Here is a 12,994-nt window from a genome sequence, read left to right as displayed (position 1 = left end):
GGCCATTATTGCTTCACAACCCCACTGCATTTCCCCACTCCACTGACCACACCTCCTCCTCTCGCCTCCAGCATCCTTCCTTCCCCAGCGCATGACCTATTTCAACAAGAAATGTCACTGTGAGAACTCCCATATGATTCCATCACCATAGTTGTCGTGCTGGAAAGCATACAATCCGTCCATGTGGTTAGTCAGTGGGCAGCTAGCTCCTTTCTAAGCCCAGATTGTACATAGGATCACCTCCTCTTTTACCCACGAACCACACTGCCCTGGAAAGTGGCCTCTGCCTCCATCTCTCACTGCAGTATCATTCCATAAATATACACTAGTACATCCCATTATAAAAATAAAAACAGCCAGGCGCTGGTGGCTCACGCCTGTAATCCTAGCTACTCAGAAGGCTGAGATATGAGGATCGCGGTTCAAAGCCAGCCCGGGCAGGAAAGACCATGAGACTCCTATCTCCAATAAAACCACCAGAAAACCGGAAGTGGTGCTATAGCTCAAGTGGTAGAGCGCTCGCCTTGAGCTGAAGAGCTGAGGGACAGCGCCCAGGCCCAGAGTTCAAGCCCCACTACCGACCAAAATAAATAAATAAAATAAAAATAAAAACAATCCCCCCTCCTCTATCACCCCATTTTTATACTTCCTTCTTCATGAAAACTTCTTGAGGAAGTTAGCTATACATAAACCTCTCTCTTCTTCTCTTTGTTCCTTCTCTTCTTCTCTCTCTACTTCACTTTTCCTTTTCTCCCTCTTTCTGGCTACCCTTTCTCGCTCTCTCTCTCTCTCTTCAGTACTGAGGTTTGAACTCAGGGTCTTATTCTTGCTACTAAAGTGCTTTACCACTTAAGCCATGCTCACAGCCCTTTTTTTTATTGTGAAAATACCATACAGAGGGGTTACAATTACATCGGCAAGATAATGAGTACATTTCTTATCAACCATTGTAGCCTCCTCCTTTGTTTCCCCTTCCCATCCCTTCCCATCCTTCCCCCCCCCCACCCCCGCCCCGCACCAAAGTTGTAAAGTTGGTTTTCAACATAACGACTTGTACATCTCATTGTTGCAATGGGTCCACCTGTATCCCTATTTAAACGATTTGTTTTTCCCCTTCCCCTCCACAAATTATACCAACATCAAATACAGTGAAAGCAGGGGTTATCATACAAAGCAATAAAGAAATAATCTTATAAATGTGTTAGAAACAATCACATGAAAGAAAAAAACATTTGAATACATATCTTAGGGTTCATTTCCCTAACATCACCTTATCTGACCTTTCCTGCTTGACTCATATACTAGATATTGCAAATAAGGAAAACCATGGGATCTATGTTTCTTTGGGCCTGGCTTACTTCACTTAATATAATTTTTTCCAAGTCTTTCCATTTCCTAACAAATGGAGCAATGTCATTCTTTCTGATGGAGGCATAGAATTCCATTGTGTATATATACCACATTTTCTTGATCCATTCATCTACTGAGGGGCATCTGGGTTGGTTCCATAGCTTAGCTATAGTAAATAATGCTGCAATAAACATAGTCGTGCTGGTGGCTTTAGTGTGTTCTTGTTTGTGAACATTTGGGTAAATGCCCAAAAGTGGGATTGCTGGGTCATAGGGGAGCTCTCTGTGGAGTCTTTTGAGGAACCTCCATACTGCTTTCCAAAGGCTCCCAGCCCTTTTTTTGCCAGTTGTGGGGCCTGAACTCTGGGCCTGGTCGCTGTCCCTCAGCTCTTCAGCTCAAGGCTAGCACTCTACCACTTGAGCCACAGCACCACTTCTAGCTTTTTCTGCTTATGTGGTGTTGAGGAATCGAACCCAGGGTCTCATGCCTGCAAGGCAAGCACTATACCAATGAACCACCTTCCCAGCCCTCCCAGCCCTTTTTTGCTTTGTTATTTCTCAGATAGTGTCTTGAGGATTTGTCAGAGCCAGCCTTGAACGGTGATCTTCCTTTCTATGACCCCCATATCTTATATAAGAGCTGTGAGCCATCATTAAAAGCTCATTTGTTGGAGGTTTCAATAACCTATTTCTCAGCTGACCTCAAATTTGCAATCCTTCCAGTCTCTACCTCCTAAATAGTTGGAATTACAGGTGTGAGCCAATACACCCAGCCCTTCATTCTCTCTTGACACCACTTCAGGCAGGATTTGGTCCCTACCATCCTATTGCAACTGTTTGTTTTTTTTCTATATCATTGGTGATCTCAAGACTAATGGCCTCATTCAACCTCACATAGCATTTGATTCACTGACCAAATCTTCCCTCTATAATTGCTTTATCCAATTAGTTTCAAAGATACCTCTCTATCTTGATGTTCTTCCAGCCTCATGTATGAATTTCCTATCTTGAAACTTCCTCTCTTCATGCAATTCTCCAGACATTTGAATTCAAAGACTCAGTTGATGGCCCTCTCCCTTCTCCATTTACTCAAATCTCTTTAAGGCCTCATACAGTCTCAAAATTTTAAACCACAGGTATATAGCAACAAGTCCCACCTTTCCCCTTCTTCCTTGCTATTTCCCTAGAATCTCTACTGCATACAGCCATCTCCTCTTTGGATTCCACATCCAAACCTGTTATTTTCATTGTCTTTCCTGTCCTAGTAAGTGGCCACTCTGTTCTTTCAATCTTCTTTAAAACCTCAAAGAAATCTCCCGCCTTCTCTGTTCTAACATCTATTACTACTTTCAGCATTTCCAGCTCCTTCCTAATATTTTAAAGTAGCACGCTAGGTGTGCTATATATGGGAGTCATCATATATGAGCTCCTGTGTCTTTGCCTGTCGCTGTAGTCCGGCATTGCAGCCAGAAAGACTTCATGTCTAAAGAAAAATTAGATTGTGATATTCCTTGACTCAAACCTAAAAAGTGCATATACCATATTCCTCACAGTGGCCCTGCCATGACCTCTAGCACTGTGTTGCCCGATATCTGGGCTCTGTCTACCTGTGATCATACCCTGTTACAGGAATACTGTCTCGGCTCTCACATGTGCTACAGCCTTACAGGCTCTCACTTACTGTTTTCTGTGGCTAATACATTCTTCTTCCATATTCAAAAAGCTTTCTGCCTCCGTTCCTTATCAACAAAGCCCTTCCTAAGAGCCCTGTATACACCAACCTGCCCCCAACCAAAGAGACTCTCTAACCCTTATCCCAATATTGACTTTCTCCCATAACACTATTATCACCTACCATTTGATATACATATCTTTAAATTATCATCCACCTTCCTGCCCTAGGATGTGATCTCCTCATGGGAGCTGCTGTAGTGGTTCTGGTCACCCATACCAGAACTTAGGAGTTGGTGCTCAGAGAATAATTATATTCATAAATTAACTTCATTAGCAATTGATTTACAATTATTGGCAATTTCCCATTACATTTCATCTTTGGACATTTTATCTATGACTTGATATTTCCTTAGAGATATGTTTTCATTGTAACTTATTCTTTATTCTGAATAAATTATGCTTTTTATTGCTTCCAAGACACTTTGCTTTCCTATTATGCTTTCAAGATCTGAATAGTTTTTAAGCATTTCAGCAGAATGCTCAAAGTAGTTATTGGGTTGTAATTTATTATTTCCTGTTCTTGCAACTTGCTCGGGTACATAGGTAGTAGGTCATTTGTAAGTAGGACACCTTTGTGATATGATCTTATTTGAAGTATATCATTAAGCCAAAGGAGTGTTTATAACCCAAACAAACCAGATCATTTTTGGACCTGAAATTCTCAGCTCCTCATGAAATGAGTTGAAATCAGAGACATAAACTACAGAAGATGTGAGACCTAAGAAATAAATGCTAGCTGTTACTATTTCTGTGCAAATAAGGATTGGAAGGTGAGGTGAATTACTGAAAGATTCTATCTTCTTTTTAAGGGAATAATTATAATGTATAACTTTTTGTTTATTATCTTGAACGGTTGTACAGAGGGGTTCCAGTTCAACATATCAGTTTATGAGTACAATGCATCTTGATCAGTGTTACCCCTTTCATGTTTCTCTTCCCAACCTGCCTATCCTCTTGATTTTCCTCCTCTCTCTCTCTTTCTATCTCTCTCTCTCTCTCTCTCTTTCTCTCTCTCATACACACACACACACACACACACAGAGTTGTTGGGCTTGAACTCAGAGTGTGGGCATTGTCCCTGAGCCTCTTTGTACTTAAGGCTAGTGCTCTATCACTTGAGCCACAGCACCACTTCCAGTTTCTGGGGGTAAATTAGAGATAAGAGTCTCATGGGAACTTCTCTGCCTGGGCTGGATTCAAACTGTGATCCACATAGCTCAGCCTCCTGAGTAGCTAGGAGTACAGGCATAAACCATCAGCACCCAGCTACTCCCCTCACCCACTTAACATACACATCCCAACTTCCAGCTTCCTCATATTCATTTTGTTAACCTATTAGTTGTTCAAAGGAGTTACACCATTAGAATCCTCCTCTGCATATACCTACTTTAGATAACATAGTCGTGTTCATGTGCATATTACCCTGTATATGTTTACATGTACAGTTATCATTTAGCTTTAACTTCTATCTATGAAAGAAAACACGTGTCCTTTGTCTCTGAGTCTTACTTACTTCACTTACCATGATGTTTTCCAGGTCCACCCATTTCCCTGCAAATGATGTAATATTCTTCCTGATAGATATATAACTTGTATGCGTGTTATATGTGTGCTTGTATATGTGCTGTTCCTAGGGCTTGAACCCAGGGCCTAGACTCTGTATTTGAGCTATTTTGTTCAAGGCTAGTGCCACAGGTCCACTTCTGACTTTTTGTTGATTAATTCGAGGTAAGAATCTCACTGAATTTCTTGCCCAGTCTGGCTTAGAACTGTGATCCTCAGATCTCAACCTCTTGAGTCGCTAGGTTACAGGTGTGAGCCTATAACTTTTTTTAACTTTTATTTTGTGTTTGTTTTTGAGATTAGGGTCTCATTATGTAGCATAGGCTGCCCTCAAACCGCTGATCCTCCCCCTACTCTGCCTACCAGTGCTGGGATTATAGGCAAGCATCACTATAGCTGACATAGAACTATAACTTTGATATCTGAAATACTTTCTGTGATGTTTAGGGTAAAAAAAAAATTTGGCAGACTAGATACAGGTGGTAAAAGTTGCTGGAAATGTGGAAAAAGTCAGACCTACCTATTAACTTCATTGTTTTGTTTAGGCTCAAATAAAGTAGGTAAAGAAGTCTTCAGAGAGATTAAAACGCAATTGAGTTTCCTGAGTATCATTTTTAATAGCCAAAAGTAGGATTTCAAAGTATTTTTTTCGAGCTGGGAAGGTGGCTTAGTGGTTGAGTGCTTGCCTTACATGCATGAGGCCCTGGGTTTGATTCCTCAGCACCATATAAACAGAAAAAGCCAGAAGTGGCGCTGTGGCTCAAGTGGTAGAGTGCTCACCTTGAGCTGAAGAGCTGAGGGACAGTGCCCAGGCCCAGAGTTCAGGCCCCATGACTGACCAAAAAAAAAAAAAAAAAAAGTAGCAAAGTATTTTTTCTTCAAATACATCAGCTTCCAAGAAATGTTTTAGTAACAAATGAGACCAAGTTATAAAATAGATCTTGTTAGACCGTGCCTATAATCCCCACTACTCAGGAGGCTGAGATTTTAGAGTTGCAGTTCAAAGCCAGTCCAGGCAGGACGGTCCTAAGACTCTACTCTCCAAATAACTAACAAAAAGCTGGAAGTGGAGCTGTGGCTCAAGTAGCACAGTACCATCCTTGAGTGAAAAAGCCAAGGAATGGTATCCAGGCCCTGAGTATAAGCCACAGTATCAGCATTCAAAAAATAGATCTTCTTATGATAAAGAATGGCTAAAGCAATTTATTAATCATATGTACAAATATGTCCATGAGAACCAGTCCCCTGTTAAGAGGAAATCAGAAAATGTTATGTTGGGTTATAGGGGAGTCTTTTGAGGAACCTCCATACTGCTTTCCAAAGTGGTTGAACAAGTTTACATTCCTACCAACAATGCTGTAGGGTTCCCTTTTGGCCACATCCCCTCCAGCATCTGCTGTTAATAGATTTCTTGATTCTAGCCATTCTAACTGGGGTGAGGTGGAATCTCAATGTTTTGATTTGCATTTCTTTTATGGCTAGAGAAGTTGGCCATTCTTATTTCCTCCTCAGAGAAGTTTCTCTATAAGCCCACTTTTTTATCAAGCAGTTGTTTCTTTGAGGATTTGCCACTTTGGGGCATTTACCCAAACGATCACAAACAAAGCTATACTAAAGCTACCAGCACAACTATGTTTATCACAGCATTATTAGCCATAGCTAAGACATGGAACCAACCCAGATGCTCCTCAGTAGATGAGTGGATCAAGAAAATGTGAGAGATTTATATCTATATAGATATCTGTAGACATCTATATAGATATATAGATATAATGGAATTCTATGCCTCCATCAAAAAGAATGACATTGCCCCATTTGTTAGGAAATGGAAAGACTTGGGGGAAAAAATTATATTAAGTGAAGTAAGCCAGACCCAAAGAAACATAGGTCCCATTGTTTCCCTTATTTGCAATAACTAATATATGTCTAGGACAAGCAAAAAAGGTCAAAAGCGATGTACATTTGACCATATAAGATGATGCTAAGCGAAATGAACCCCAAGATAGGGACACAAGAGGTTGTATCTTTGTTGCTGTTCTTCTTAATGTACTTATAATGTACTATGTGATTTTTTTTGTTTCTTTTGTATATTCCTCCCCCACGCTATAACTCATTTCACTGTATTTGATTCCTGTGCCCTGCATCTTGTATATACATTTTTCTAATGTGGGAAGGGAAAGGGAAATAACAAAATGCTGAAATAAGGATACAGGTTGACCCATTATAACAATGAGATGTACGAGACACTATGTTGAAAACGAACTTTACAACTTTGGCTGGGGTGGGGGTGGTAATTTGGGGAGGTGGGAAAGGAAAGGATGGTAGGAGAAAAACAAAGAGGAGGTAACAATGCTGGATAACAAATGTACTCATTACCTTACTCATGTAACTGTAACCCCTCTGTACAGTATTTTTACAATAAAAAAACGTATATATATAAAAAAGAAAATCAGAGTGCCTTTCCCCAGAGTTGAATGATCCTAAATAAACTATATATTCTTCATTTCAAAAAAGAAAAGAAAGGGGGGCCAGGGAGGATTGGGTGGGGAGGTGGGAGGAGGATAGGGATGGGAAGGGGAAACAAAGGAGGAGGCCACAATGCTTGATAAGAAATGTACTCATTATCTTGCCCATGTAATTGTAACCCCTCTGTACAGTATTTTCACAATAAAAAAAAAAGAAAAGAAAAAGAAACTGTTATGTTAAGGGAGTGTTTAAGCACACAGAACCTTGTGGTCACAGAGATCAACACTGGGATGTGAGGAAAGAAGAGGAGAGGTAAGGAGAGCAGAGGTTTCTGGTAGCAGATCGAGACAGGGTTAACAACTCCCACACTGTATTGTCGGGCTGGCTTGGTCTACAGCAGCCCGTACGGGACAAAGTAGTTTTATAAATCCTGTTCCTTTGTTTCAAAACCCTCCAGTGGGAGGTACACCAGTGATTTTGCTCCTAAAGGAAACCAAGGATGTCTTTGTATGACCTCCATCTGACTGAGCCAGGGACTAGCTCAGGTAGAAGTCAGACAACCCTTGCAAGCTGGTGAAGAGCTGACAACACCTGGGACTGTCAAGACACTAGCAGACCCTGGACCTCTGACTGAACTTACCCTTCCCCGACCTTTCAACCCATACCTGAAAATGGTTCCCTTCTTGCAATGACAGAGGAGGCCCTTTCCAAACCCACCCTCCTACTGAGGACAATGAGAAAGGCTATAGGAAGCATGTTTTAACTTTCATCTGTTGAAAGGCATTGGAAGGCTGTCTAGATGGAGGATTTACAAAACCCCAATCCACTAAAGCGTTTAGGCTGATCTTTTCAAATTTTATGGTTCAAAATTCAGCTACTGAGAAGCTGGATAAAGACTTTGTTTTGAGTTGTTACAATAAATATTGCTTTAAGCTGAACAGAGTTGAGATTGAATAGCTGTAGAAATGATTTCTTAGAGTTTCCCTAATCTGACTAATTACAGAAATCCCTGAGAAATGAACTTGGCCATAAACTCCCTCTTCAGACAGTCCATTTCCAAGAGAGAGCCCAGGAGTAAACCTATCATCAACCTCTTTGGCAGAAGTATAATAGCCATGAAACTTTTTTTCAAAAGACCATCCATACTTGTGGAAACAAATATCACAGACTGTGTCACACATTCTGTCTCCCCAAAATGCATTTGTGTTTCCTAAAGAAACCTATTTGTTCATGTAGGAGCCTTTTTCTCTCCTGCCCTTTTCCCTGCGAGGTTGAATAGATAAGCCCCAAATTCTAACTTCTTTTTGAATAATCAGTGAGCAGAGATACAATCCCATGGGAAACAAAAATGATACCAAAGTCTCCAGCTAAGATATTAATGATATTGCCCAAACCACTTTCAAACAGATTCCCACCAAATTTGTCTACATAAGCATACTTCGGACTTTTCTCAGTTTCTGGTGACATAGCATGAATTCCTCCTACTGCTTCCCCTCTCCCCCCACTTCCATTTTATTCCCACCTCTCCCTTAGAACAGGACATTAGATCAAGAGGACACTGTTATGCTCACCTGAAAGAAAGAACACGGTGGTTTAAACCCGAAGTTTTGAACTAAACAGGTGCTTGGGAGATCCTTACAAGAATTGTGCTAATTTGAAAATCTGCCATCCTATCTCTCCTATTCTCTGTCCTGATTGATGACAGCCACAGGAAAGGTCAGTTCTCCAGACACATGTCCCCCCCACCCCTGAGAAACGCAAACAAGCCCCAGCCACCAGACAAATGCACTGCCAGAGGAGTTCTGTCTTTCCTCTGAATGCAGAGAGTTAACAGGCATCTCAAACTCATGTCTAAAGTTGTGAAGGAGAAAGACAATTTAAATTTCTACCTTATTTGAGAGTCAGTAAAACCCACTCATGCCGAATGAGATGGGAATGAGATTCTTAAAGACGTGACATTAAAACTGGGACCTAGTGGCTCACACCTATAATCCTAGCTAGTCAGTAGGCTGAGATCTGAGAATCATGCTTGGAAACCAGCCAGCCAGGAAAGTCCATGAGATTCTTATCACCAATTACCCAACCTCCCAAAAAAGCCAAAACTGGAACTGTGACTCAAATAATAGCCTTTAATTTAAAAAAAAAAAAAAAGCCAAACTTGAGTGAGAAACCCTGAATTCAAGTCCTAGGACCATCAAAAAATTAAAATTAAAGTACTTTAGGAAAAGTAAATGGGAAAAAATTAAAACTAAAAACAGTGAGGCTTTCTTCCTCCCCTATGACTAACAAACTGTCCTTTGGGAACTTACTTAACCTTTCCAACTAGTTTCAGGTTTCTCATGTAAAATGAGGATGATGGTGATTGGTAGCACTCTACTCTGGTTACCACACCAGGTCCTCTTACATGCACTTTGATGCAGCAGCCTGTGAGGTGGTTAGACTAATATTATCCCCATCTTATAAATGTTGAACAGAGATGTAGGAATTTTAAGTGCCTTTGTGAAGCTCATATAGCTGCTACATTGTAAGATGATATTCAAATATAATCTTAAAATCAATAGCTTTCCCTAAGCCCTACTGGGCTGGAGGATTTTCACCATGATTCAAAATCTACCACACTATGATTGAAATTCTAGCAAGGTAACAATGAATTATTGGTGAAATCACAAAAACTAAATCTTCAGGAGGTTCCTCAAAAAGGTAAACATAGATCTTCCCTTATGACCCAGTCATACCCTCCTGGGCATCTACCCAGAACATCACAAGCCAGGAGATATTAAAACTACTTGCACATCTATGTTCATTGATGCACTATTCATAATAGACACATTATGGAAACAGCTCAGATACCTTACACTAGATGAATGGATACAAAAAATGAGTACCTTTATACAATGGAATTTTACACAGCCATTAGAAAGAAAAATATATCATTTGCAGAGAAATCGATAGACCTAGAATAAATCATGTTGAGTGAGGTAAGCCAAACTCAGAGAGACATACACTGAACGTTTTTTTCACAGAAGCTAGATCTAAAATACACCAGGATTTGGTAAATTATATAGAACTCTAAGCGTTCACTTACAGTGAGACCAAAGAAGAATACTCTTAGGGGAGAAACACAAAGGCTCAATGCCTATGTACCTCTGATTATATAACATAGTATTCACCAAAATGAACTCCAGGAAATGGAAACAAGGTTTTTTCTTTGTTGTTTTTGTTTCTTTTGTCTTGTTTGTTCATTTATCTGTCTTTGGAAGGGTAAGAAGGAGACACAGAAATGGAGGGACAAAGGGTGAACAAATGCAGTAACTGATGAGCTAATTCAACTTGTGGGTGGGAGCAATAGGGGAAAACTGAGAGACAGAAAGGGAAAGGGTGTCCAAAAAGAAATGTATTCATTACCTGACTAATGTAACTATGGCGCTCTCTGTATATCACTGTTATAATAACAATAAAAATTTAAAACAACTAAATCTTCAGTTTTTATTTTCCTATTCTTTTCTATTTCATTCTTAGGGCAAAGCATAGAAGTGAAATGAGAATAAACTAGTCTGCAGAAATCAGAGGAAGGGCATTGTAATTACATAGAAGTCAGAGGAGAGGAGAGATGGGGAGAAAACATACATTGAGGATACTGTGGTTCTTGTCAGATGCTGGATACAGAAGAATTACATGAGCCAAAAATTATGTAAGTGACACTAACCCATTCTCTCCTAAAGAAAGACGTCTTAAGTACTTTGATAAGAGGATATTTTTGTTTATTTTTCTCTACTCTCCACTCATTATTCCATCACAAACATTTCTGTCATTTCAATAGGAAATTCTTCAGTGACTGGAACTGTGAAACATAATCAGCCTCTCTAACTTTGCCTTCAGTCACAGTCCTCTGGGGATATACAATGGAAAGAAGATAAAATCAGTTGGTGAATTCTAGCACATTCCTGTTCTATTTGTTCCAGAAAAAGAACCAATATGTAAGATTCCTGAGAGTGGAGGGTAAGGGATTCAAGATCTCAGAGTTGGGGAAGTAAGCCTTACATTATCTCCTCTGTGAATTTATTTTAGCCACTCATTTATACATAAACTTGAATTTATAGATATATGTGTGTGTGTGTGTTTATGCATTTAAATGTATATAGTTAAATGTATTTATAAATGCATTTCTTTATATAAAGGCATATCTTCCTAAAAATAAATTTGAGGCAGCTCAGAGTAAAAGATACAAATAAGCCACTAAAACTGAAATAAAGACAGTCTTTATTTTAAAACCTCAAAGCTCTTTCAGTAGTAACGTGCCTATAATCCCAGTATTCATGAGGCTAAGGCAGGAGGATCTCGAGGTGGAGTCCAACCTAGGCTACAACATAGTGAGACTCTTGCTAAATAAATAAATCCTCAGAATTTTATTACTAGTTTGACTAATTGCCTAATGGCATAAATTATATGAAGATGGCAATTTAGAGAGCAAATATTTTATTTCTCTGAAGCTATCATTGGTGTCTAGTGTTAAATGTCTAATTGCAGAAATCAACATACTTAAGAATTATAGTTGTGTTAAGTTATATAGATCTGATCTCTGTCACTATGGGCCTTCAATATTACATGGAAGCAGAATAGGACTATGGGGCTTTCTTAGCCAGCAACAGAGTTAAGATTGGTCCTATAGGATGAGGACATAATTTTCATGGTCTGAAGATATCACAGATGGGCTATATTTCTGATTTCTTTAATAAGGGGAAAAGAATGTAGAATAGACAGTGTTTACCCAGTAGTGCTGGATAAGGGAAGATTCAGAGATGGTGTTGGTCCTTAAAAGTTGCTTTTGCTGAGGAACACTGATGCTTTGTGTGGGTCCACTAATTAAGTAAAGGCAGGAGGTAGTGAGCTGATTTTGACACCCATGGAGAAAAGCAATTGACAATTGAGAATATATAACCAGGGCTACAAAAAGAAAATCTGCTTGTAGCCCGCTTAGTCAAAGATTCAACCTGTCATTTTCCCCCTTTCTCTCCAATCTGAGTTCCCAAGAAGAACTATCTTTATTCTTCAAATAAACTAGACAACTACTTCCCTCTTATCTCTCTGTTACCACCTTAAGCTCTTGTCAAATAGGACATGCAACTTTAGGGATGTGGTATCAGTAAACCAGGAGATATGAAACCAAGATCACCTCCTGCTCTGGGACTGGTACCTCATCACATACTCCAAAACTACCCTCCTGGAATTCTCCTTTAAATATTGGGCATTTGTTCTCAAAAGTGGAACTACAGCCAGGCACTGGTGGTTCACGCCTGTAATCCTAGCTACTCAGGAGGCAGAGATCTGAGGATCATGGTTCAAAGCCAGCCCAGGCAGGAAAGTCCATGAGGCTCTTATCTCCAATAATCTACTCAGAAAACTGGAAGTGGCGCTGTGGCTCAAATGGTAGAGCGCTAGCCTTGAGCTGAAGAGCTAAGAGACAGTGCCCAAGCCCAGAATTCAAGGCCTACAACTAACCAAAAAAAAAAAAAGTGGGAACTACAGTTTTTTGAGGCATTAGCTCATTAAGTCCTCATTTTCCCAGAAAAATAAACCTTTATTTTTTTCAAAACTCCACACTCTCATTATTTATAAAAAGATATTGAATTCTAGGCACCAAATTTCCAGTAATTAGTCTAACAGTGGGAGGCAGACAATGCAATAGTCATTTATTTTTTGCTGGTAGAGAGAGAAAATGGGAAGCCAACATGGAAAATCTGCCCACCAGAGCCCAGCAATGAATCCCTCTTTTCAGTTCTTCCACATACACAATAGGATAGCCCTTCACATTTGCCCAAATAGTTAAAATCAAGAAGTCTTACAGCACCAAATATTGATGCAACACATTTTCAGTGGAGGTG

Source organism: Dipodomys spectabilis, unplaced genomic scaffold (genome assembly GCF_019054845.1).
Source record: "Dipodomys spectabilis isolate Male_0828 unplaced genomic scaffold, ASM1905484v1 ptg000042l, whole genome shotgun sequence".
NCBI classification, from domain to species: domain Eukaryota; kingdom Metazoa; phylum Chordata; class Mammalia; order Rodentia; family Heteromyidae; genus Dipodomys; species Dipodomys spectabilis.
The sequence above is the reverse complement of the archived record's forward strand: the minus strand, read 5'-3'. Positions refer to the sequence as shown.